This window comes from Phlebotomus papatasi, chromosome 1 (genome assembly GCF_024763615.1).
Source record: "Phlebotomus papatasi isolate M1 chromosome 1, Ppap_2.1, whole genome shotgun sequence".
Taxonomy (NCBI): domain Eukaryota; kingdom Metazoa; phylum Arthropoda; class Insecta; order Diptera; family Psychodidae; genus Phlebotomus; species Phlebotomus papatasi.
This window is the reverse complement of record NC_077222.1, coordinates 75,148,108-75,175,787: the sequence shown is the minus strand read 5'-3', so window position 1 is coordinate 75,175,787 and position 27,680 is coordinate 75,148,108. Positions and strand designations below refer to the sequence as shown.

At 31.5% G+C, this 27,680-nt stretch overlaps 1 protein-coding gene across 3 annotated transcripts in view; it reads left to right on the top strand.

Moving 5' to 3' along the window:
* Positions 1–27,680, top strand: part of LOC129802827 (C-terminal-binding protein) — a 90,271-nt gene that overhangs the window by 34,239 nt on the left and 28,352 nt on the right. The gene's annotated exons all lie outside the window — the stretch shown is intronic.

Genomic DNA, 27,680 nt, shown 5'->3' with positions numbered 1-27,680 from the left:
ATAAATGAGACTTATTTCAAGTCAATAAATGGGAATCTATATTATGTACACACATGGGTAAAAATTATTGATTCCATTCGCGCAAAATACCAATATGTGAGGGTGAGCAAAAAAGAGTCTATGGGAAAATTTTCATTTAGCAAATATCATATGAAAACAATAATGGCGTACATAACTGTGCATATAAGTAATAATTGATATGTCGCTGAACTTCTCTATGATGTTACCACATGCGTTTTACCAAAATCAATACGTTGAGCTGCATCTCGTTACGATTGAACTGTATGTTATCCATTTGAGCCCTACTTGCAGAATTTGTGTTGTACAATTCCAATACAATAATTAATTACTACAAACATGTATTTCTCTATATCCATATGAATTTCTATTGAGGAAAGGGAGTGAGAGTGTTGGATGGAAATGCTAAGAAGCTGCATATCTGAAAGCACAGCATGAGTGTAAAACGATAAGAACCATTGGTATAGTGGAGCAGAGAAGACGAGTCTTCATCTGCAATTTACCATTTTCCCAGAACTGCAAAATCCCATTTTAAGTTGAATGTATATAGTGTGCAGTCTAGTGCAGTTAAAGTTATCCACACATTCACACATTATGCACACATTTATTGACGCTTGCATTCTGTGCAAAATCGCAAATCGAGGACTGAAAATTGTGTGAATGGCATACAATACATGAAATCTTTAACTGTATAAGCATCACAAAACGCAGTTTAATTACATTATGAACAATGATCAATTCATTATAGCCACTCGATCTGGTTGTACGTTTAATATCTTTTATGCAGTAGCGTTTTTCATTATTTTCTCCTGAATTAAATTGGTATAGTGTGAGAATATACATTTTTTAAAAAGTTACTTCTATAGGTTCTTTCAGTAAATTAATATATCTAGTTTTCATTTATTAGCTATAAAGTCTTTTTACAGTCACTAGATTTGTGTATTTCTCACTTCAATTAAAATTATTTCAATCTAAAGTCTATCTGTTACCTGTATTATCTGTGATGATTTATTTTAATGTATTGTATCTGAAGACAGATTAGAAGATTTTGTAAGAAGAGAGAATGTTCAGAATTGCACTCACAAAAATGCTTATAAAATGGATGGGATAAGTTTAAACCGAGTAACGGTTTAAACTTATGATCAATTGCACATATGAATTTGCTGTAAAATTGCTTGTTGGTTCTTTAGAAGATCTTTTACACCCAATTATTTAAACCTCTGCGTAATTGATATGAGAATTATACTGGCGGAAAATGATTTTTAGTTACTTCAGTTCATCAAGTTATGTGGAATAAATAGTTCAAAAGTTTTGCAAGAAATTGTGCATTCCTTCATACCCTTTCTTGATTTCATTTTTGGGTGCCAAATTCTCACACTGTAAATAAATGGAGCTTGCAATGAATGAATAAATGTAAAATATTTAAATTTAAGGACCGTTTAATCTAATCCTGTGCCCTCTAAATAAATTTTCTTTTTCAAGAAAAATCGTCTATAAATATATAGGGATTAATTTCTAAAACATAAACACGCCATCTACAGTATTTTTAGTACTTTGACTCTGTGTGTTAGTTACTTTACGAAATCATTCAGATAATATGCCCATTACATTTGCTTGACCGTTGATTTATAAATCGTCGGTTGCCTCAGCAACTGTGCTAACTGCATCTGCTTTGTGTCTGCATTCATTGCAAACGCCACGCAGCGATGCTTTGCTTACCATGAATGCTGACACAAAGCAAATGCAGTTAGCACAGTTGCTGAGGCAACCGACGAAATCTAGGAATTATGCTATAGATATATCGTTGAAATTTTCAAACCAGATACCCCCAATGTTCTCTACAAACTAGAATTTATGTCCTGAAGCAAATTTTATAAGCTTGTGTGGGAAATAATCTTCAATATGGACATAAATTTCCCTAATGCGTAGAAGCCATAATAAATTCGCAATTTTCAATATTCTGGCACATAAGATTTTTAAAGTCAAAATAGGGGGAGTTAGGGCTACATTAAAGTTGGAGCTATGTTGAAAACGGTATTTCTTGTGTAATTCTAAAGGAAGTTGGGTTTTAACGTAATTAAACTTAGATTTGATAACAAATGTGGACCTCAATTAAATTCTGGCTAAGATCAGTTTTCTTTAGAAATATGCGAAAAATAACGTTTTCGTATCCCCCGCTTCAACATTGAAATGTAATACTTTTAATACAAATTGAATTTATTTGTTACTTTTTTATAAGGAGTGTTCCTTGGAACCTTGTAGGCAGTCTATCGTCTTTATTTTCTCAAAATTCACTCTTAATACATTCTAAAATGCATAAAAATGTAGACATTACATTTGTGGCCTATTTCGGCCACCTTCATTTTCACAGTTCCTTGCCCTTCTGGAATTTTTCTAATGTCTTTTTTTAGATCATCTTGTTCGTCGAAGCGACATTTTTTTGTTATTTTTTCATTGTATTATTTCTAGAGTATGCAAAAACTAAAAATTAAATGAAATTCGAGGAACAAAAAATGTGGCCGAAATTACAAGATGGCCGGAATTTGGCACACTTACCCTATAAGGGATGAATCTGCTTTATAATATAACTAATATTATATTAGTTAGTACTTAAAGTTAGTTGTTAAAGCTCACTAAAGCTCAAAGTTTTTGTAACCCAGTTAATTTTAAGAAACATTTTTTTTGCATGTCTCAATTTAACTACCTTTGATCCCTCTAACTAATCGTACTTAGATATTTTACACATGCTTGAAAATTAGTCCATCAGTATCTCAGTTCTAATTCTCTATTCTAAAGGTACATTAAAGCAAAATATATTTCATTCTCAAAAATTAAGGGAAGATTTTGCAATATTTTAAGCGGTATAAAACTATTAAAAACCGATAGGTAATGCCAAATTTGTATGAAAACAAATGCACAATGGTGATGACAAATTTAATATGTTGACAATATTCTCAAATATTGAAAATTCAGCATATTTAATTGGTTGTGCAATGATTTAAAGTAACTTTAATATTGCTTGAGTGCAATAAGTTATAAGGAGGTGGACTTCTAAATGGTTTGTTTGATGAATGTACAGAGTGTGCTTGGTGGTATGGGCATGAGAGACGTAAGAGTGAAAATGTATGGAATATATTATTTTGTCAAACGTAAAGTGCATTTTGTACAACTATCATCCTCACAAATCCCCCAAGTAAATTCATGAACAATGGAAAATGTACGGATGAAAACAATTATTTCCACAAACTCAAATCCCGTATTTACTACCCATTTATACATATACATAACATTTTACCCGGAAAAGCGTTCGAACTACATCCAATCCCATGCTTTTCACCCACGCGTTCCTTTCTACATCCTCTCCCGATCTATTTTGCTTGGGTCAAGCGGAAACGACGAAGCGCAAGCCAAATTGTAAATTGTACAAATGAGAGTGAAAAAGGGATGTTTTTCCGTGTAAAATGATAGAGAATGACAAGGGGGAGAGGGAGGAAGGGATATAATAGGTTGATAGGTTTGGGGTAGCATTTGTTTTTGTGTATAAATACATGTTAATTGATATGCTTGATATAATTTCTGGATATATGTATCTTTTGTGCTTTAGGGCTAAAATTGAATACAATTGAAATTTCCCATTCCCAATACTCCGTGGTAAATGAAAATTTCATTGTGGCGGAAAATGGAATTGTACTCTGTGCACGTTGATGGCTATTGAGTGGTATGGTGGATGGGGGGTTGGAGGAAAAGTGGATTAAAGGGAGTTAGTGAATATTTTGGAAAACTTGTATCGTAATTCAATATATGTAGATATGCTACGACATATATTAAAAGGGGTTATGTATGTTTAACCACGTAATATTCAAATGCGAATAAATATTGATGTATGTCTACAGTATTTTGGTATAAAATACTTTACATTTGCCCATATACTATGTATATAGTTATTATTACTTATATACAAACAAATCCGGGAGATGAATTGACGATGCCGTGAAATTTTGTGCTATGTTTTGTATATTATCATATACCGGTCTGGTGCTTTGTTCCGGATACCGAATATGAAGATGTGTAAAAGAGACAAAGAAGTAAGAGAGGAAGAGAGATGGAAAAGATATCCTCCCTGGATTTATGACGATTGTGCGCTGTAAATTTTCGTGAAAATGATAGAAAATATACAATGTATAATATCTGCATTTATAGGGATATTCATATTTCGCACAATTGCAATCGAGAGCGTCAGATCCATTTTTCTGTTTTTCTTTTTTTGTAGATTCAAATAAGATTCCGTTTTAAATTTTCAATTTACTGAATTACTCAGTTATCAATTTCACAATTGGATTCATTTAATAACCTTAACCTTGCACAATATATATTTAAATTCAACTTCAAATATCCAAACACATATTCTGTAAATTCATTCAAACCAAGTTGTGCTAGTTTTATTGCAACTGTGCGATATATTGGATACATAGTTTAAAATAGGTATATTTCAATAAAGTGTTAGGCTTAATATAAAAAAATAAAAGTATGAATCTTCTCAAAAATGAATATGTTGGTAATAAAAAAAAAAGTGGTGGCAAAGCGTCCCAGGGTTTGCGGAATGCTCGAACTCGTGACTTAGATGCTATACCGCTAAAGTACTTCCGCATCATTTACCGTTTACCGGTTCCCAACCAATTTGAACTGATTCATAAATCACTCAAGATGCCTCAAAAAGTTTTAAAAGTAATAGAATTGATTTTCAGATACAAATTAATTATCTCTTAAGAATTGGTTCATTACCGGTTCAAAACCGATTGGAACCGATTCAGTTTTGTCGGAAATTCCAAGACCTTTCCAACGAGCCCAAACATGACCCCACTCGCTTGATAAATGCGCTCTATAGGGACTTTTTAACCTTTGACCTTGAAAAACCGTTATTAGGAATGATTTAACGGTATTTTCGTATAAGGAAGAAATGTCCGCCTGGGTAATCTCTAAAACATATCCAAAAATGAAAAAAATCGCACTATGCGTTTTCGAGCAATCCCAAAAAACACATGGTATTGGAGGGGAAGGGGAGGGGTGGGTGAAAATGAGGGGCATGTTAACGATCTTTGGGTCGACTTATGGGGGGTCCTCCGAAGGTCCCAAGTCGCTATCTCTTACCGTTTAGCCTCTAGAGCTGGCGACAGTCGGACGGACAGACGGACAAACAGCGTGACGACATTTCTCAGAAATCGTCTGAAACGTGAAGATTTGTTGATAAAATTGGTCTCCGGGGGGGTGGGAGGTGGAAATTTTGGGAGGGGGGGGGGGGGGAAATCGAGGGATTAAAAAAAAAGTAAGTAAAAGTAACCGAGGTATGATTTTCTTTTCTCAATGGGATACTTTTATGTTTGCATTTTAGATACACAATAATAAGTCATATAATGTTAAGTGCAAAAGTTTTTTTGGCTTGCGGACTGGGAGAAGTTTAGAAAATATCCTTCCTCTTCTCCCATAGCACAGATGCACAGTGGCTTATAGAGACATTCGTGGATATATAATATGTATGGTGAAACAATAATTTATGGTAATTACTCTTTGAAAAAAGTTTAAAGCAAGCACTTTGGCTGACTTTTTCGCGGCAGTGTCAAGGATGAGAAAAAACGGGTGTATATATACATAATGCATGTATGTGGATAGAATTATATATGTTGGGTAAGGGAATGTTGGGCGCAGAAATGTGGAAAATCTGAGAAATAGTTTCAAAAGTGAAGTTGAACTTAGCATTCTTGCATTATAGCATGTATGTATGTCATTTCCTGCGGGTGGTTGAATAAAACAACTTTGAATGAGATAGGATAAAATTATTCTTTAATTACACTCTTCAGTAAACTTTTCTCTTTTTATCATCTTAGCCATAATTGAAGTTTTTGAAATGGTTAAAAGGCAAAAGTTCCAATCATAGATTTAATTTAAAAAGTTCTAATTTTATTTCTTGAACTATACTAAGAGACCAGTATTATGTGTGTAATCGGTGTAACCCCCCAATTTTGTTCACTCCCAAAATTTCCACCTTTCACTCTCCAGAGTCTATAAGTTCCCGCATTTTGCAAAACGAGACACTGCTACTCTTTTTGTTCATAATATTGTGAATAATAATTTAAAATGTCCTCAAATACAAATCCAATTATGTTGTAAATCTATAAGAAGATTAATTGACAGCAAGTCACAAGTCCTTCAAGTGCAAAACTTGAAGTGAAGTTAAAGTGCAATAAAGTGGACAAATATCAAAGTATAAGTGGAAAAGTCACCTAGAATAATTATTCAATAGATATCCAAATGTGATTTACACTTGTACATATTTGTACTGTTGGGTTCCGGAACATTACTATGTGGATATAAAACATATCTGAGAGCATAATACCATACAACTTGCAATATAATGTGGGAATAAACATGAAACGGATGAAGATGAGGGAAGTGAATCTAGTTGAGAAGGGCAGATGCAAGGTATAGGGGAATATATCTACAGCAATATGGTGTATTTATGTATGAGGATCTTGTTTATATGGATTGAGGGAGATTAGATGTAGACCAAAAGGAGCTGTACGAGACAGATATAGGAGAAGGGTGGAAAGTGATGTTAAATGTATAAGATGAGAAATGGTCTCACAAGAATGAGGAAGAAGGGACACTTAATCCGAGAGCAGAGACAATAATCATGATTATACCACAAACCCTAAATATGTTATATTATATTTATGGACAAATTTATATGTTGGTAAAATATTTAATAATACATGTATACATCAAGCCCTTGATTATTGTCAACTATTATTAATTGACTTAAAATATACTTAAAAAAAAATAATAGTAAATATATAGCAGAGTGGTGGTAAAAAAGTATAACGAATACATTCGCGTGGAAATTTTCTTTTATGTTTCCTCTCTGAACACGTGCTAATGTTTCTTACGAAGCGACAAGAGATTTATTGAGCGAATGTGAGTACACAATGTAATGAGGGTGGTCTATCTCTCGGGCGTTTCAACGGATTCTTTAATCTGTTGAAAGACTACTGAAGTAATCTCGTTCCAAAACATCTTTCGTTTTTCTGTTTTTTTTTTTTTTTTTTTTTTGAGAAAAAGAGTTTTGGTACTTGAAAAGGTTTTTTTTTTGCTTTTTTCCCCAAAGACATTTTTACGTGGCTTAAGTATCTGCTATTATTATTATACCGCGAATATATATTACTGTTTATTCTCAATGTAATTATCATGGTAATTATCACGTTTTCGAGCTGAAATTTGTATTTGTCCACTTTAAAGTATGCTAGGATGAGATAAATCCTATTTGAGTATATATACAGTGGCGGCCAAAATAATAGAATCAGCTCCGTAAAGACCACTATTTTACCTTTACCATTTTTGTTTATTCCAATTCGTTTGAAATAATTTTGATATAGAAATTTTCAAATAATTACCTTACGTCAAATAAGTATTGTTTTGGCTGCTACACAGAAAAAAATATTTTGTAAAAATGTTTGTAAATGTTTGTGAATTCCTATGGGGGAGTTACAAAATGCTCGTGAATCGTATAACCCACAAACAAGTTCGTATAAGTTTGTAATTTTTCACAAACATTGTTCGTAAATTGATCACTTGACGAGCATTTTTTGTAGTTTTACAAACATTTGTTCGTAATGTTCGTAAACACACAAAAAATGTTCGTAAAATTTTGTCATTTGTTCGTAAATGCCTGTTTTTCTGTAGAACATTTTACGAACAAATGACAAAATTTTACGAACATTTTATGTGTGTTTACGAACATTTACGAACAATTGTTTGTAAAAGTATAAAAAATATTCGTTAAATGATCATGTTACGAACAATGTTTGTGAAAAAAGTACAAACTTTTACGAACTTGTTTGTGGGTTATACGATTCACGAGCATTTCGTAACTCCCCCATAGGAATTCACAAACATTTACAAACATCTTTACAAAATATTTTTTTCTGTGTAGAGGTCTCTCTTTTTCACAGAATAGATCAATAGTGAAATTTGGTTTGAACAACGCGATTGGACCACTTTCATTTAAATTAAAGAATGTGGTCTATACATCGAATAAGTTTAAATAAAACCATATTTAGAAACCATAAATGACAGTTTTCCAATTTTTATGGCCGAACTGAATTTCACTATTGACGTACTCTGTATAAAATAGAGACCTCTAGCGGCCAAAACAACCCATATTCCACGATTCAAATAATTTGAAGATTCCTACTTCAGAATTATATCATCAAATTGGGATAAAAAATACAAAAGATAAAAAATATAAGCTTGGCAAAGTGATTTTATTATTTTGGCCGCCACTGTATATATATTTTTTAATATTTACTTACGTCTGCTTTACACATTGTTATATCGACGGTTCAATTTTATATATGCTATCTGAGAATAACAACTTTTCAGAAGAGCCATTTGAAGTTGGTAAATTTTTATGCTGCCCATGTATTTTTTATACATTGTTTGGCTTATCATAAAATAGCAAAATTTCCTTGAGTTAGAAAGGTCTAAATTCTATTTCGACTTAGAATAGTATGTAAAAAAACCATCGATATATTTAATGACTATGCAAGAAGCACATTAGACTTTTTTTTATTAATAACTTATTAAGGTGGTTCCCCTAATTACCAGGTCAAAAGAGGTCTATACTTTTTTATTGCCTAAATAGATAAATAGTAAACTATCCATCAGTAACAATAAAGAGGAAAAGTCATTAGGGGGAAGTGTGGCACCTTTGAATTGGGGTATCTTAAAATTGAGCTTTTTTTCTTCTATTTTAATTTGAAACTTGGCCTTGAAATGATATAATTTAACTCCATCAACCATTTATGAAGCTAAAATATAACATGAAAAGGCTCAATACTTTTTAAAAATAGTACAGAATAAAAGCCCCATTTCGAAGCTGTCCCATTTCAAAAATGCCCCACTTTCCCCTACCTTAAAAAGTATTTGCGAAACTAAAGCAAAGAGCGCCGAGTAAATTTGTAATTGTTCAAGACAATATCCAAAATTTGAAGCGCGTTTCTCCACTTGTCAATTTTACAATTTTGTCAAATTGGCGGGAAAGATTAAAAGAAAAGTTATTGACCGAATAAAACGAATAATGGCTTATTCTCTTCAGTATTAAATTCTCTTCTGCTTGAAATAAAATAATTGTTTTTCTATCTTTTATAGCATGTTAAAGTCAAAATTTTATCGTAAACTGCATCTTAAAAAAAAGTTCCGATTTTCTTCTGGTTTTCTTTAAATTACTTAGGACCCGGAACACATCCAATCTCAAAATTTCTAACTAAACTAATCTTAAAATTTCGAGCACTTCACGACCTTGTTTCGGTATAAATATCCATGAAAATGTACAAGAATATTTGAAAAAGCATCAAAAATTTGTGAAGAATATTTGAGAAAAAAGAAAAACAAAAAAGGCTTCTGTGAAAAATATAAAAGAAACGAGACATTCACGTAGCACAGCACCCCATTTCAACCTACACTTTATACACATTGTCCCTCGACATTTCTAAAGGAATATTCTGTGCTATTTTTCGTAACTCCTTACCTATGTAGTTGGGGTTGTGTGGGTTGCAGTGTGAATATAATAAACCCTAGCTTTGTGAAATGTGAATGAGAAGAAAAAAAAGCAATTGAAGGGATGGGTATAAGAAAATGGTAGAAGTTGGTGGAGAAAAAGATTAATTCAATCCCATTCTTGTTTTGCTCTTAAAAATTGTTGCGTTTTCTTTCATATAGCTATCACACTGTACTTATCTTTCATTTTTCCTCAGGGAATGTCATCTGTATTATTAAGAAACGATGGTGTATAATGTTTCTTCAAAAGTAAATTAATATGGATTCTGTTCTATATATGTATATATACTATTATCATACATGAATTTCAATTATATTTAGTAATACATTTACAGACCCTCGAATACGTATTTGGGAAGAGAAATTATACTACGTCCAATTGTCATGTTTTTGTTGTGCTCGGAGATGTTACTGCTGGAAGATTTATACACCAAAGTTGTAGCACAAAATGAATTGCAAATCAGTGATGGACTTGCAAATTAATATACTCTACAGATGAGATAAAACGTAGTGTTTTTTATCACGCAAAAGATGCAAGCGAACTGTTTTATACTCTATATACAACACAGTTCCTTTTTTATTACCATTAGAGAGCTATTTTAATAAACTCAAACTTTTTTATTATAATATGAACTCATAGAAAAACTGATTATGATTCTTATAAAATTTTTTGATACCTACATAGTTTAAAAAAATCCAAATATTACGGTAAGGTAATTTTTTCACAAACATTATGGTTGTAAATCGTGTTAGTGTTATCCCGACATAATACTTAGTATTATACATTACCACCGTGATTGTAGTTTTATGATTTTTCATTTTTATAATACAAAATTTTTCCTAACCACATTTTTTTATTATACACCTGTCCCTTCTACTGATAGTTTTTAATTTGACATAATTTATGAAGCATAGGGGAGACTGGGGCACATGTAACCATTTTCGATAGATGCGAATTTGAGGTGATTTTCCAAGGACACCGTGATTTTTTGGAAAATATTTCTTAGCTCATGTTTTACCCTTGGGTATAGGCAATTCGTCGAGGGTAATGCGGATGCTGGAAAACAATTGAGTTTTCCATAAAAATAAAATTTGTGTCCCTGTGCATTTTTCTCTTTTCACAAAATACCTGGGGTAGAAGTAACCACTTTCTGGGGAGGATGTAAACACCTTTTTTCCCACTCTTGAAATTAACTTTGCACCACTCTCGATTATTTTAATTACTTAAGAGATATATAAAGACTGTATATTTTTCAAAAAATCATGACACCTTTTACAAAGAATAATTAAAATAGCAAAAAAACTAAAAGCATGCATATCAAAGACATTTTTCAATGGATTTTCCCCATATTTTGACATCATGTGACTTTTTATTTAACACAGCGCCACCAATTTTTTTTCGTAATCTATGAATTATAGATATTTCGCATGAAGGTCAATTTCCCGCTCTTTTACCTACTCATTTTGTGAAATTGAAATTGCCTGGTTACATCTACCCCAAATGCTGTTTTCTGACCAATTATTAATTCTTTTGAAATAATGAGAATCTCAATTTGTCTAGTAAATCCATAAATATAATCCTAAAAGTGTAGGAAAGAACTGGTATTGCTACATTTCGATTATTTTACACAGTTTTTAATTTCCAGGTGGAAATCCAAATGACCAAAATAATTGAAATATCAACATTTTCGGGAAAAATGATTTTTATTTTTAAAGTATTAGGATTTTATTGACCAATTCTTCTGTGGACATACATCCCCATGGTATCTATGAATGCTTATGGGTTTTATCCTCTGGAGTCTTAAAATTAATGAAAAAAATCACAGTGTTTACAACTACCCCAGATTACTACTGCCCCAGTTCCCCCTAAATTTTTAAAAAATTGCATAATGGTAATTAATTTATATGTGGGCTTATACACTGAGAAAAAAAAGAGGGTGCGATTAACTTTTTTTCGTCATAACTTTAACACTTTTTATGTGTAAAAATATATCAACATTTTTTAATGTTAATTTTACACCTTTTTAAGGGTAAAATTAAAATGAAAAAAGGTAACTTTAACTCCCAATACACCTAAAAAGGGTAATATTTACACCGATTTTGGATCAATACTGCAGGGTAAAATTAACATTTCCGGAATGTTATTTCAACTTTTTCGGATTTCTCTCAGTGTAGGTGGATCCTTCTATGCAAATCTACATTAGCGGGAAGCACAAGATCCTTTATTTTCGATTTTTCTTCTCTTCCAAAAAATATATGTTTTAGAGTTTATTCTTTAAAATCGCTTAGATACAGTTTAGGCATACATTTGGCTATAAAGTCTATATGCTAATAGCCCATATAGTTAGTTATGAGATTTTCCAAAACCAAAATACCCGTAGTACGAATATTTATCAACCGTTTCAAATGATATTAAAATCATCTGAAAGGTCTTGAAATTCCCGAATACGATCAGATAAGGTTTAATATTTAATATACTTTTACTTTTTATATTACTATTTTATTTTTATTAATGGATAGATTTACCAAATGTAGCTAAAATTTGCTATTTTCTTTTGCTGTTAATTTAAAAAAAAAATACCAAAATTACTTCAATGTTTTTGCTTGAAGAAAAACCTAGTTTTTCTAATTAATTATAATATTGACCAATTGATCATTTTTTTATTCGTAAGTCTTTTATTATCTCATACTCCTTTCTTCAACCAATATCCAATTCAGTACATCTCTATCAACTTCAATGATAAATTGAATCATTGGTGAAATTTCAAATTCATGGCACATTTTGTGTTTGGACGTATTTGACATGAAATTGTTTTGTTGTTTTTACTCTGCCATTCTCTATTTATCCAATTTTCCATCTTCAACCTCTTCACTTATAAAATGCATTATGCAGTACACTTCATGTATTTCATATCTTCAATTGGAGTCATTAAGAATTCATTGCATTTTCTCATTCGTTGCACCCTAGTTTGACTTTTGTCTCTGATTTAGGGTAAACGTAATTCGAATAGCGGAAGAGTCGAGATTAGAAAAGTTGACAACAATCTCCTGAAATTTCACTGATTCCTCACCCATGTTAGCCACATAAAATTATATGTAGGAGTATGTTGTGGAAAAGAGGAAAAGTGGAATGGCATAAATTAATAAAGCTGTAGAAAATTGTACCGTAGTGGTTTGGTAGGGTGAAAGATGGGGACGATGCAGAAAATATAAGCAAACAGCAAACTCATTCTCTGTCTATAAAGTTTTTGGGTTGGCGTATTGTTTGTGGGTGGCACTTTTAAATGGGTTGAATGAGAATAACTTTTGTCCACGAACAAATATGAACTTCTACCCTTTATGTTTTACTCACATACAAGCAAGAGTGGTTAAAGTCTTTTTGGTAGTGGAATAGAAGTGTTGGTATATGTGACATTAGCGCCCCGATGCGCGCACAAGTCAACATTTATTATGCTGGAATGGGATAAAGTTTTCATATAGTATGAAAATTTGCAGTAAATATTCACTAGATAAACTGTTCTACAGTTGAAAACGCCACCAAAGAGGCTTTTACGGACGTTGTATGTATGTACAATTACACATTTTTTCAATTGTTCGCTTTAGGCTTCATCAGTGTAGTTAGCATTGCAGTAAACTCGTTGTCAGATTTTCTACCAAATTGGTGTAAGGAGGGTAGATACACCCCTTTTTCGCCATTTCCACTAAATGTATGTAAAGAAGTATAAATTGACTAAGACAGTAAACAATTACAAAATTAATATTATTGTTATTAATATGGGTACTGCAGAAATGAACAATAAAAAAATGAAATTATTGGGTCAGCAAAAAATCGAATTTAATAAGTTCTCAGTTTAGAAATTCAAAAGTAAACAAACTTTCGAATCAAGCTTTGGCTAAAGGCTTCTGCTACTAGCAATTTTCGTCAAAAATTGTCTTTTCGACGGAATTTTGACATTTCTTCCTAATGGCCTATAGTGTTTGACTGTTTTTCCAACACAAAGGTAGGATATTTGCTTTAATATGGACAAAAATTTCTCTAGAGTGCGTAGTGGCCATTAAAGTAGTACAAGTGATTTTCTTCAAAAAAGCATTTGTTGACGAAAATAGCTCTCAATATGTAAATAGGAAGAAGGCTGTCAAAGAATCAAACATACGTAAAACATTTCGGATAGAAAGAATAATTGTGAATTTTAGATTTCATGAAATTTACCTTACCTAAAACATGTGCCAGAGTCTTTACTGAACAAATTTAATTGTTTTTTAATCGAATTAAACGAATTGATCGAAAATTGAACAAAATGATCGAATTTAATTTTCTACTGACAATTTGTTTTTTGTCTAGTGCAAAACTCTCGGAGTAAATTTGAGCTTTTTTGTTTAGCAACATACACTTTTTTCTTTGAATATGTCATGGAAAGTTGTTTTAATGTGGGGAAAGGTGGAGAATTTTTGCCAAATCAGATTTAAATAGACGCACTGAGATAAATCCGAAAAAGTTAAAATAACATTCCGGAAATGTTTATTTTACCCTGCAGTATTAATCCGAAATCGGTGTAAATATTACCCTTTTTAGGTGTATTATGGGTTAAAGTTACGCTTTTTCATGTTGATTTTACCCTCAAAAGGTGTAAAATTAACATTAAAAAATGTTGATATATTTTTACACCTAAGAAGTGTTAAAGTTCTGAGGAAAAAAAGTTAATCGCACCACCTTTGTTTCTCAGTGCGTGAAAAAATATTAGGCAGAATTGTATTCTATTCTTCTAGGGATTGTTCACATCGTTCATTCAGATAGCTTTCATAATGAATAGAAAAACAATCAGACAAAAAGGTAATAGTGTTTATTTTAACTATTTCTATTCTAACACCATTTGAATATCTGGTGTTTTTTTTACCTTATCTCAATTTTACTGTTTCAACTTGAAGAATAATTACTGTAGAGAAAGAAAGTTTAAAAAAGCTGTAAACAGTAGGTATAGTAGTGTATCTCTAAGGTGTCAAGTAAATTGCCAAAGTGATGGCAAAGAGCCATTCCTCGAGGAAAACTTATTTAATGCGATTTATGAGCAATAATTGCTTAATTAAACTTTTAGTAATGTAATATTAGTCTGCTGTGAAATTAATTCCATCCTGGAAAACTTTTTAAACGTCAATATCTTCATTCATTCACCCTGAGTTCGTATAGTCACTCACTCAATTTTCACCCAGTTGTAGGCGAACACACCCACCCACAATTGGTCCTCCTTGGGGTATTTCTTCTGACTTGGTGTTCACTCCACTCTTTTTCAACTGTTCTTATACTTATCTGCTATATAGCATCAGAGATCTAATATATATATTCACTATAGATATAACATACTCAAAGGAGAGTTGGAACAACTTTGGAACAAAGTTACGAGATTTGGGTTATGGATCAAGTTTATATGGAGTTTGTTGGAAAACTTTGTCCAACTTTAAATTATTATTTATTAATTAAATATTGATTCAATGTATGTATGTTTTGGCTAAGTATGCTTGAAAATATATACTATATTATGTAATCTGAATGTGGGTTTATGCATTTAGTTTTCTATAAGCATATCCTACATATTTTTGTGTCTACATACAAAAGTGTATGGTAAAACTCAATAAAGTAAAATAAAATATTAAAATCATACTAACCATTATAAATCTATTGTAAATTTATTATTTAAAATTTCGTTTATAACCCTATTCAGTGAGTGCTTTAGAAATGAAGACAAACAGAAATTAGTTTTACTTATGATATTATAAGTTAAAATTGTTTTAATTACAAGTTTTATGAAAGTTATTGCGACAGAAAGTCGTAAAAACAAATGCTTAATATCTGTTTCTTAATCTGTTTTAGAATGAAAAGATGTATGAATAACCCTATTGAATGCACCTTCTGGATTTGTTCATACTTTGATGCCACCACTTAAAACTTTTGGATTTTCGTCATTCTTGTGAAAAAGTTTTGTGTCTAACTCTTGTCTGTTGCATCCGTGAAAGCACAGATGGTGTATTGAGACAAAAGGGGTTGGTGAGATGTATATAATGCAGTATGATAGATAGTTACAAAATTGCTGTATAACAGTAGCAAAAGAGAAGAATATTACTTATACGGTAAACGCGAGGGGTGTACGGTATGGAAGGGATTCGCTAGGAAAAGTTTGAAAGAAAAAGCTCACTTTGAAAAGTTGTACAAAAATTTTGTTTGAGCAAAGTTTTCGAAACAATCTTTCTTTCCTTTTCTTTTACCTACTATGTATTGACGGTTCCAATCCGTATTATTTTATCTGGAAATGAAAAGTTTTAAGGAGAACCATTTTAAGTTAGGATTCTTTTTTACTTGTGCACTGAGAAAAAAAGAGGGTGCGATTAACTTTTTTTCTCTTAACTTTAATACTTTTTAGTTTTAAAAATATATCACCATTTTTTAAAGTTAATTTTTCACCTTTTCGAGGGTAAAATTAGCATTAAAAAGGGTAACTTTAACCCCTAATACACCTAAAGGGGGTAAAATTTACACCGATTTCGGATCTATATTGCAGGGTAAAATTAGCATTTCCGAAATGTTATTTTAACTTTTTCGGATTTCTCTCAGTGTGCATTTTAAAATTGTTGAATTGTCGAATAAATGATTCTTATTTTATTTGTTTGGTTAAATAAAAACATATATTTAATCTGAAAAGAGCAAGAAAAAGAGTTTAGTTAATTTATAAATACCGTAGAAATGGATGATTTTGTTTTCCGGGGGTGACTATGCCGCCCTGCAGTTCTTAAGCTTTTCTTTAATTTTTGCACTTAAGGATGGTCTTCACCGATTGAACATAATAGATCAGATATGTAAAGACTATCCTTAAGTGGTAAAATTAAAGAAAAGTTTATACATAGCAAGGGGTAAAGTCATCATTTCCGGTAAGTGAATATGAAGCAGTTTTGTTGCACGAGCGAACGATTTATAAAATATGACATAGCTAATAATTTAATATCTGAGGAATTTGCGGTGTATTTTCAAACAACTGAAGAGATAATAAATGAATATAGTTTGAATTGTAGTTTATATTAGTTTAACAGTAAAGTTTAGAAAAAATGTTAAGCTGTGCGAAACTGCCCCAAGTATCCCCTAAGGACCACTGAAATCAGCTTAGAATACAAAGAAAATTTGGTTTTACTGCTCATAATTTTTTATGGTTATATTCACATATGATAAAAATTAACAGTGGTAAGTGGGGCACCTTTGAAATTGAGATTTTTCTCCTGTGTTTAAGTGGAACTGATCCATATCACAATGTAATTTAGCTTCCCAATCTGTTTCTGCAGCTATATTATATCAAAATAAGGCTCAATTTTATTTAAAAATAGGTGAAAAATCCCAATTTCAAAGGTGCCCCACTTCCCCCTATCTAAATATTTTTATTTTTATTTCAATCAAAATTGATATTTTGCTGATATTTTTGTATTTTTATAAATAAAATAAAGTACTGTTTAATATAAGATCCATTCAGAATTAAAAATAAATGATGTTTTTCTTGTGATTTATTATCAAGTTTTCGTCATTTTAAAGTCTAAAGACTGAAGAAAAATATTTCCTTGGTAATATAATTCTATTTCGACTCAGAATAGTATGGAATGGAATCCGGAATATATAATATAATAGATAAATGTATCTATATAAAATTGCTCTCCAAGTCCTTTCACTCTTTTGCGAGACTTTACTCGAAAAGTTGATAGTGCCTCTTTGGAAAATTTGTATAAATCTCTGCCAATGAATTATGTTGCGCAGAAAAAAGAAAGTGAAAGATATCCTTTGGTGGATTTTTTAATTAACCAAAACTACCATTTACAATGCAAATTTATTTCTCAAAATGATATTCATTTGAAACATGGTTGAATTTCAAAATTCTCAACTTTCTTGTATATTTCAGAACTTTGTTTAATTGACATAAAGTTATTTCACCAGTTGTAGAAAATTTTCTCATAGAACTTTGTGTAATGTAGGTAACATCTTCTAATTACATCGTAATAGAGTTAATTTTGAAATGATGTTGAATTTCGCAAAATTGCCAAGAGGTATCAAAATTTCAGGTTCAATGTTCAATTTTGCAGTAAGTCGTCCTTGATTTTTAATTACTCTATAGTGTAATCCTAATTCTTCACATTTATAGAATATTTAAAAGAAATCTTGTAAATGTAAAATGAATTTCAGAAGTTTTCACTCTCACAGGACGTGTATTTTTATAGAAATATTGAATCTGCGGTAGACCTTTAGCTTGGGTGAAGACCAAAAACGGCATGAAAGGGGAAAATTTCATTAAAAAGTCCAAACCTAAAAAACATTTTCATATTCTGCGCGGATTTTATATGTATACAGATAACAATTTCATTAATTATAACTGCGAAAACTTTCTGTTATTAAAAGTTTTTGGGCTACCCGTTCTTCTGTCTCTCCACCACCACGAGACACTGTTGACGTTACCACCTTCCCTTCCCTCTAGCAAAACCCGGCTGACAGAGAGGGCGAATTTGTCTCATTCTCTGCATGGAGTATTCCAGGCTTGGGGGTTCCATGGGTGGGAAAAGCTCAATTCTGGCTTCCTAACACAGATACAAAATATTCCACACAATTTCATATAAACATTCAACGGTGAATTTGTGTGGTTGACTGCTGTATGATTGTGCAGAGTTTCTTGTAAGGGTGTTAGGAGTTGGAGGAAGGCAGGGGATTGTGGGGTACAGTGGGTGGCCTTTAGAATGTAACTCACATAGAGAGGAAAATTTAGCTGATAGGATGAGAAATATGGGGTGGATGATGAAATCGACCGTTTTCCCAGTGCTCACATATACAGTGGCAAACATTTTCCTCATACCCTATATTTTAGTCCCTCTTTCAACATCAAATGCCAAGAGTTTCTCTATGTGTTGTGTTGTGTTGTCTGTGCTTTTTGGCGGTGGAAAGAGGGTAAAATGAAAGTTTTGGTACATCAGCTCCATCATAAATAATTATTAAATTAAACTAAACTTTTTGACAACGACAGAATAATAATAATTTTAAACTCATACATAAGTCGAATTATGGTATACTAAAATAATGAATTTCTCCCCAAGATGAGTGGGTACTTGTGGTATGAGTGACGATTGAGTATGAAATTTAATGAGTTAACATTTACGAAAGTAAGGGAGGAAAACACCTAACATTGAATGTGAAAACACCGGTGATAATATCAACAGAAGTGAAGGAAAAATTGTAGCAAAATGATGGATAAGGTGAAAATGTGGTATAAATGAGAACGAAAGAATGAAAGGAATCACATGAAAGGGAGGAAATTATGGGGTGACTAGCAAACTTTTCATAAACTTTTTCGCTTTCAAGTAAATGCTTTCTCAGTTTACGACATGGCTTTTCTGTTATTTTTCTTCCTCTTTAAATTTTCATATACCACCAAGTCTCTCATGCAAGAGAATGAGGATTGATATTAGTTGGAGAATAGTAATATATTGTTTACATGATGAATAAATTATAGAACTATATGCCAACATCTATATGAATAATAATATAGTTCAATGAGTCCAATATTTCACAAAGTCGATTGATATTTAAATTTGCAATTTTCTTTACATTATCACTATTTACAATTTTCTCTGTAAATAGTATTTTTTTTTTAGTTCAGCCAAAAAATATTTTGAGAGTGTTTTTAAGTGGAATTGAAAAACGGCAAAACTGAAGAAATTGTGTAAAACAAGTGTTTGTAACGCAGACAATTTAATTTTTGCTTTAATTTAATTACAAGACTGGGTAATTAAATATCCGCCTGTGTGTCTTGTTTTCACAGTGAGTCTCATTTTGTTATGACATTGTCATTAAATCCACTTCAATACAATGTTCAATGTCTGTTTGATTATATTATGAGAATGTCTATCCATTCGAATGAAGGACAGCAATTTCCAGAGAAAGAGTAAAGAAGGCTGCCAGGCAGGAGGAAATTGGAATGAAAATTTGTTCAATGGATTGAATCGGTTATTGAACAACCCTCCTATGAGATAATACAGCAAATTTACACATTATCTAACTCACTGAGAGTGGTGAGTGTGACAAAGAATTTTTGACTCAAAATAAATAACAATAACAAAACATATACCTATATCTATATATCACAACAAATCATATTGCGTTTTCATGAACAAGTGAATGATATGAAGAGTGTTTCCGGTCAGAATTGAAGTGTGGAGAACGGTATTCACAAAAGATATCGATTTTCGAAAGTTCATAGTCAAGCTCAACAACATTTATGATCCCTTCATTATCGTTATCTTTTCATTATCAACTTGATGAAGGTTTTGTCTATTTTGTTACTTGAATTTAAAAAGAATGTATGATCTTAAGATTCTTTTAGTATCTTCATAATTCTAACCTCACTTCTAGACGGTCAAATTCCAGCTTAATTTTCAATATTAGAAATTTTTTTTAATAAGTTTGGTCCTTATCCTGCTCCTTCCTAGAGAAGCCAAACGATTATGGCCTCTACACACTAGAGAAATTTATGTCCATATTGAAGAGTTTTTCTTACACAAACGTACGGAATTTGCTTCAATATGGACATAAATTTCTTTAGTGTGTAGACCCCAGATATAAATTTCGAGACTACGGTGATTCCTTTCTATAAATCGGAACTTTTTATTATTTAATAGATATAAATTTATAATGTGGATAGATATGAGTAATTTTTTTAACGTTTTGGTGAAATGCCTTGAATTCTCGTATCAATTTTAAGTGGAAATCATTAATTGGACTTTTAATTCAAAGTGTTTTTGGGATAGTTTTTTAAGTTAGGGGGAAGTGGGGCACCTTTGAAAATGGGATTTTTTTCCTATCTTTAATTGGAACTGAGCCATATCACAATGTAATTTGGCTTCCCAATCTGTTTCTGTAGCAAAATTATATCAAGATAAGGCTCAATTTTATTTAAAAATAGGTGAAAAATCCCAATTTCAAAGGTGCCCCACTTCCCCCTATATATAAATTATTTCAAATCAGGTATGAAGAGATACAATTCTTCTCAGGGAATAGAAAAGTTAAAAACGATTTTCTAACCATGACATTTTGCGGAGTCCTGACGAAAATAAGAGAAAATCGAAATAAAAGCGTTTGATTCGAAAGAAGAATTTCGTTTGTATGTTGCGAATGTTTATTGGGTAGACGTTCACTAACATTTTTGCTTTTTAGTTCTATATGGATGGCGTATTCCATTGAAACCAATAATAATAGATGGCAATTCGATATCTAGGTGTAATGTCATGGGGAATATAAATGGATCGATTGGATAGTGCTTGGGAAATGGGGTATACGATTAAGGGAAATAGGGAAAAATGCTTAGTATTGATGATAGTGCCTCTGTTCCTTTTTTGCGCTCTATATCCTCCCTCTGAATGGAATTGATGATGATGATTAAAATGGAATGTACATAAAAAAAGAAACGAAGTTTAAATTGACTTAGAAGTATTATTATAAGATTTTTGATGGAATAATCTTCCATGTCTGACAATTATTTTATTGTGTTAAATAAAAAAAATACTTTCAAACTTTAACATATTGCTTAAACGTATTAACTCTATTGACTTACTACCGTCTTTTTAATATTAGGTTATAGTTTACTTAGTTCACTTATAGTCGAATTTACACACGATTCGAGTTCAAAGCACTGATGTTTTCTGAAAGGAACATCGGCTATCATAAGCTTACCTGGGTTTATTATTGTTTTTTTATTGATATATTAATAAATTAATAACTATGCTTTCTTTTTCTGATCTAAAATTATCATCTTGAATACATAATTAATACAGTCGTATTTTTATTGCGTTCATATTTTAAGTTTTCTGTTATCTATGGCAAAATTGCCAAATGTGTTCTACCTGTTTTGTCTACTTTTTTTTCTTTTTCCACCCTCTTGAAAAGAGAAAATGAAAAGAAATGAACTTTTTTTTCAATATATAAGAAATGTATATATATATATTTATATATATATAGCATAGACGATGGATATTGTGTCTCTTCAGTTTGTGTTCTGCTCCTTGTATTTTTTTTGCCTTCATAATGCGCTATAAAATATATATTTGAAAAAGATCTAACCTTTCTCGACCTCTACCCACACCTATTTGACTCATCCCTTCTTTAAATCTCTTTTTTTCTTGGCCTATACAATTTATGTTTTGGGGGTGTATTATTATTATAATGGTGTGCAGAAATTCATATAAAGAATATTTGTATTTGTGATAAAATTTGTGAAGTGGCTGGAGATAGAATTCTTGAAAGATTTTCCAAGTAACCCCCTACTCCCTCCCACCTTTAAGATAAAACTGTACAATCTGCTGTGTATCTATCCACTGAACTCATAGCGTCCATCTTCAGCATATATTATTGTGTTGCTGTTATTCTAGTGAAGGAAGTAAGGTTTTTGTGGGTGGAGGGTGCTAAAAGTTTGATTTGAACATATAATCTATATAATATACTCAAGTTGTACATCTTATATGGATAATATGTATAGTCGATGAAACAGAAAATACCATCAAGAGGAAAACCCTTGGTGAAGGGGAGCAATTGGGAGGATAAGCGAATGGAATGAGTAACTCCCTCGAAAAGTGATTAAAATTGAAATTGAACTTACTCTCTCCTTCTGTGTTTGTTCCTCATTCTTTCAATTGGGGCGTGTGCGATGGAAGGAATGTTTTAGGATGTGTATAGTGTGATGTTCTGAAGCCATGAAGGAAACTTTCCAATTCACCGTGGAAGATGAAGGCAGAAGATGTGATGGAAAATTGTTTTACACCAATCAGAAGAATTTAGATAACCATTTTCCCCCTCAATATAATTATACAATGAATTCTACTATATTGCAAATTTGAAAATTTTCTCTATGAAATTTCCTCTTCTATTATTATAGCACAAATATATGGCAACAGTGAGGGAATATGGTGTGATGCGTATAGTTGAATGATGGGAAAAGTATAAAAGTTTTCCACAAAAATTTCTCTAATTAAATTAACTTGAAGACAATTAAATGGTAAAGTATATATGTACATAGATGGAATTGTTTCCACGTAGTGTTGAATTTCTCTCAATCTACTGTCTTTTCAACCCTTTTAAACGTAACTCATACCCCTCCGGAGATTCAACAGAGAAAAGTTCAAGTTCGATTTTCCACTAGTACTTTGTGATTAATTGGATTTCAACTTGTTTCTTAGAATGTTCTTTACGTTGGTATTATATGTGAGTAATAGACTGAAAATGAGATCGATGAAAGAATAGGGGATGAAAGTAGCTTAAGCCCCTGAGGCACAATTATATAGGAAGTTCTTCAAATACAATTTCTAACTATGAAATATTAGACTTAAAATAATTTAAAAAAAAAAAACTTATTACAATTTTACAATAAAATGACATTAATATAACAACTATAACTATTCCTTATGCTAAATGAAATTTACAATTATTTTAGTTGTAAGTACAACACCAATTTTACTTCAACAATGTGTATCGAATTCATTAAAATTGTACAATATGAATATAATTCAGAGCTTATATGCAATGTGTGTTGAAAATATTAAGACAGTGTTTCATAATTGCATGCATTTTCGGATTATTATTTATATTTGTTTATAAACAAATTAAATTTAGGTAGATAAGATTCCTCTAGTGTGAAGGTGGTATAAAATTATCTGGTATGTTTATTTGCAGATGAGGATGAATGCAAAATATGTAGTAAGTTTAAAGTGACTTTCTGGCAGAAATTGGGATTCAAATTGGTATGATATTATAACAAAAAGCTCAGTATATTCATGAAAGTCGTATATACATAACCTATGGGAGAAAGTTTATCCTTCTATCGTCGTATTTTGAGAGAGAAGATTGGAGCAAATGGGTGTGAAGTGCTGCGTCCTCTTTTTTTCCATTCCTTATGAAGTTTTGCTTGTGCTGAAAACTCATGTGGAGCCCTCCTCTTCATATACTACCAGAGAAATTTTCGTTTGACAATCAAACATTCATATGAATTTGTATACAAGCATGTGTATACTGTATAAGGTTCTTAGGGTTGGTGTAGAAAGTTTTCAGAGAGAAACTATCTCTGTCACGTTGTATATGTATATAATGCTATATATAGAATATTTTGTCGCTTACTCGGCCGTTGTCATATGGAAACTAGGGTTGGGGGTTATATGAAAATCTCAAACTTAAAGTACATAAATATGGGGAAAATTTTCCAAAAGAGATATGAGAGGAGACATGATTCTCCCTACTTCTTGAGTAGCTGCTTGGGGGTTGCTCCAAGGGAAAGTTTTGTATGTGAAAATTGTGTGAGTTACTATTTGAGCAAAAGATGACATCTACTTCTTGAACTTTGGGCTTCCGATTTCAACTAAACAGGGCTATTTAAATGAATGTACTTGGCACATGATGTAGGAAAAGTTTGATGTTTGCATTTTTCTTAAAAATTACAGATTGAGAAATGGGAAAAATACAACGTTTTTATATATTTTTTTTTAATCCATTAAAGGATACCGTAAAAGTTTTTTTTTGCATCTTATAATAATTTTCAGCTGAGTCAGGGATGTTAAATTTAATCAGAAATATATGTAAGAGAGTTACGTAAGAGAGAGAGACAGCGAGGGAGAAACACAAACTGTAGGGGGAAATGGGGCAGATTTGAAATTTTGTTTTTTCTCCTAATTTTAAATGAAACTGGGTCTTATGATGATATAAGGTGAGCAATTAAATTGCGACGCTTAATTACATCATGATAAAGCTCAATTGCATTTAAAAATAGAAGAAAAATACTAAATTTCAAAGTTGTCCCACTTCAAAGGTGCCCCACTTCCCCCTATTCAAGCAGAATTATACCTATCAATAGTTCTTGTTTTCGTACTATTAATTGATTCTTAACTCTTCAAAAATACGCAGTATGATGAATGTTAGAATAATTTTGTGAATTTAAAGTCCTTAGAAAAAATATTATATTAGATATCAGCCGTAACTCAAATAATATGACACATCGTAGGCTTATCGGACTTATCCTTTATCCTTGCTTCCAGTTTAAAGATCACCAATCTAAAAAAGACATTGTAAAATATGGTAATCAATATACTAACAATGATTTTCGTAGGATATAACGTTCGTCCCGTTCGTCCTAATGAGTTAAGTAATATATTATGATCTATACAAGTAAATATAAATTATGAAGGTTTTTTTTCTTTTTCTAAATAGCTTTATCTTCATGAAGTGTATAACATTAATGTTGTGAAATTGCTAGTCACGCAAGTCACACAAACGAAAACCTATTAAAGAGATGAGCCACAATTTTACTGACTAAAAAGCTTTAAAGCTTAAAGATTGAAGCTTACTTTTATGCTATGTTATTTAATGGAAAGTTAAAGAAATTTCATATATTATTTGACTAACTATTCTCCTCTAAATTAAATTTATTTGCACTTAAAAAAATTCAACAAACAATAAAATTTTCCATATAGGAAATCATAATATTTATATTTCGTAACAAATAGTTTAGTAATAGCTGTCTGAATATAATACTAAACTTTTATAAATGGAATGAAAAAGTCTTGTTAATCTTCTCTAAATATAATTTATAAAGTTTTTATATTCGTGCAGAATACTTTTGATTCTCAGTAGGTATAAAAGTGAATCAAAATGTGAGAAAATGTCTGCAAAAAGGACCAAGAGTTTGGGAACATAATGTAAGAGAATACTCTACCGTAGACTATGGGTGTAAGGGTGAAAAGGAGGACAAAAGGTTGAGAGAAATACATAACTACTATATAGTTTTCTGACTGTACTAAACCAACATCATAACACCCACTCACCACCTATTATCTTTCTCACTAAATACTCAAAAGGTACTGGCGCGTATTTAATAAATATCTGTCGTCAAACAAAGTTTTCTTGGCAGTTTATTATTAAAAGTTTAGGTTGAATTTTCTCTGCTGTAAAACATTCATATATCGTTTATATGAAGTTGTACTTTGTGTAGATATGTGAACGAAACTTTTTCCTTGTCTTCCAACTCATAAGCCCCGCTCCCCCTGTTCTTACTTTAAGACATGTTTGAATTTGTACATGGAATATATTGTAAGTGTGACTGACTGTAGAGAGAACATTTTATGTATATAAAGTACAAATTATTTCACCCCATGTATTACCTTGATTTTCATTTGGGACCTGGTTATGGAAAATGATGGAATGAGGAAAAAGAGGTGTGATGTGAGACAGTGAGGGTGGCACCGTTGACAATCAAACATAAAACATTGTATGACAAAAGGGAGGAAAGAAAAGTCTTTTGCTATATATATAAACATATATGTTTCGACTACATTCTTCGCGTTTAGCACCATCAGAATGTATCTCTAGTGTAGTGGGTATACGTGTTTCAGTGAATTGAGCCAAAGTAACGCCTCTGCTTGGGATAATGGATGCGATGGGGGAAACATCACATTATGGTAGAATATGCGTAAAAGTTTGTCATAGAAAAGGCACGATGAAAAGGTGACTTGGTGGATGGTAGTTGTGTTGTCAAAGTAGCTTTCCAACTTATCTCATTAACTTATTCATAAGGTATGAGTGGGTGAAAGAAAATTACTCTGTACACCTACAAAACAAAACCAATATAACATATATTAGATCTACACATATCATTTGTGAGACGTTGTTGTTTATATCATGATGTATTATTTATTGTATTGTCCCTTGGGTGACAAAATGAATCTAATATTTTAATATTGTAGGAAGTGCATTATAATCTCTTCTAGCGCATGCTCTAATGCAGAACGCACAATAAATTTTGTAAACGTGTTTGACATTTCAGGGAGAGAAAGTGAAATTTATATCTAGTCATCTCGCTCAATCATGTGTGTAGTTACGAAAATATATTTATAAAAGTTATTGTGCACTGAGTATTCTGCGCAGCTCACAATAATTTTTGTTAACATATTTTCAAAATTGTACATGAGAGTGAGCGAGATGACTAGATTGAGATCTCATTCACTCTCACAAAATGACAAAAACATGTTTACAAAACAAAAGTTATTGTGCGTTGGGCATATTATGCTTAGTGCCCAACGCACAATAACTTTTGTTTATAAACACGTTTTCGGAGCTTCTCATGAGAGGGAGTGAGATCTAGATCTAGTGATCTCGCTTACTCTCATAGGCAGTTTCGAAAATATGTTTACAAAACAAAACTTATTGTGCGCTGGTCATTATGCTCAGCACAAAATAACTTTGTTTTGTAAATGTTTTCAACATTTCAATGAGATTGAGTGAAACCGATATCTAGTCATCTCGTTGACTATCATATGCAATTTTTTAAACATATTTACAAGCAAAATTTATTATTCGTTTTCGATATTGCTTATGAGAGTGAATGAGATGACTATAACTAGTTTCTCTTACTGATAATAATCCATATATACAAAACAAAAGCAATTGTACGTACACCATGGTGGATACATGACAACATTTTTTTCATTAGTAGATTTTCGAAACCGTAATTGAAAACGAGTGAAATGACTAGAATTGAATTTAGTTAATCCTTGCTAAATTATCAAACACATGTTTCTAAAACAAAAGCAAATATGTGTTGTGTATAATGGAATAAACAACATGGCTTTTGGTTTGTTCAATGAACGTGAGCGAATATATAGTTCTATGAATGTCGGTGATGCACATATGCAGTTAAAAAAAAGTAAATATGCACTAAAAATGAATAAGTTATTTTTCACACAGGATAATTTATATATAAAGTTATTCTAATTCAATAAAAATCGTTTTCGTGAAAAAAAAATGAGAATAATGTGCATTATATATCTTTCCCATGTTGATACTCTTATAGAGGTTTATGTTTTATTATTGTTGTTCATACTTTTGCAAAACTGAAACTTGATGAAAACTCTTTCTATCTGGGAAAATGTGAAAAGGGAAAAGTTTACAATTGGATATAGATATGTTGTATATATACAATTCATTCGCATGACATTTTCCTTGAGTCAAT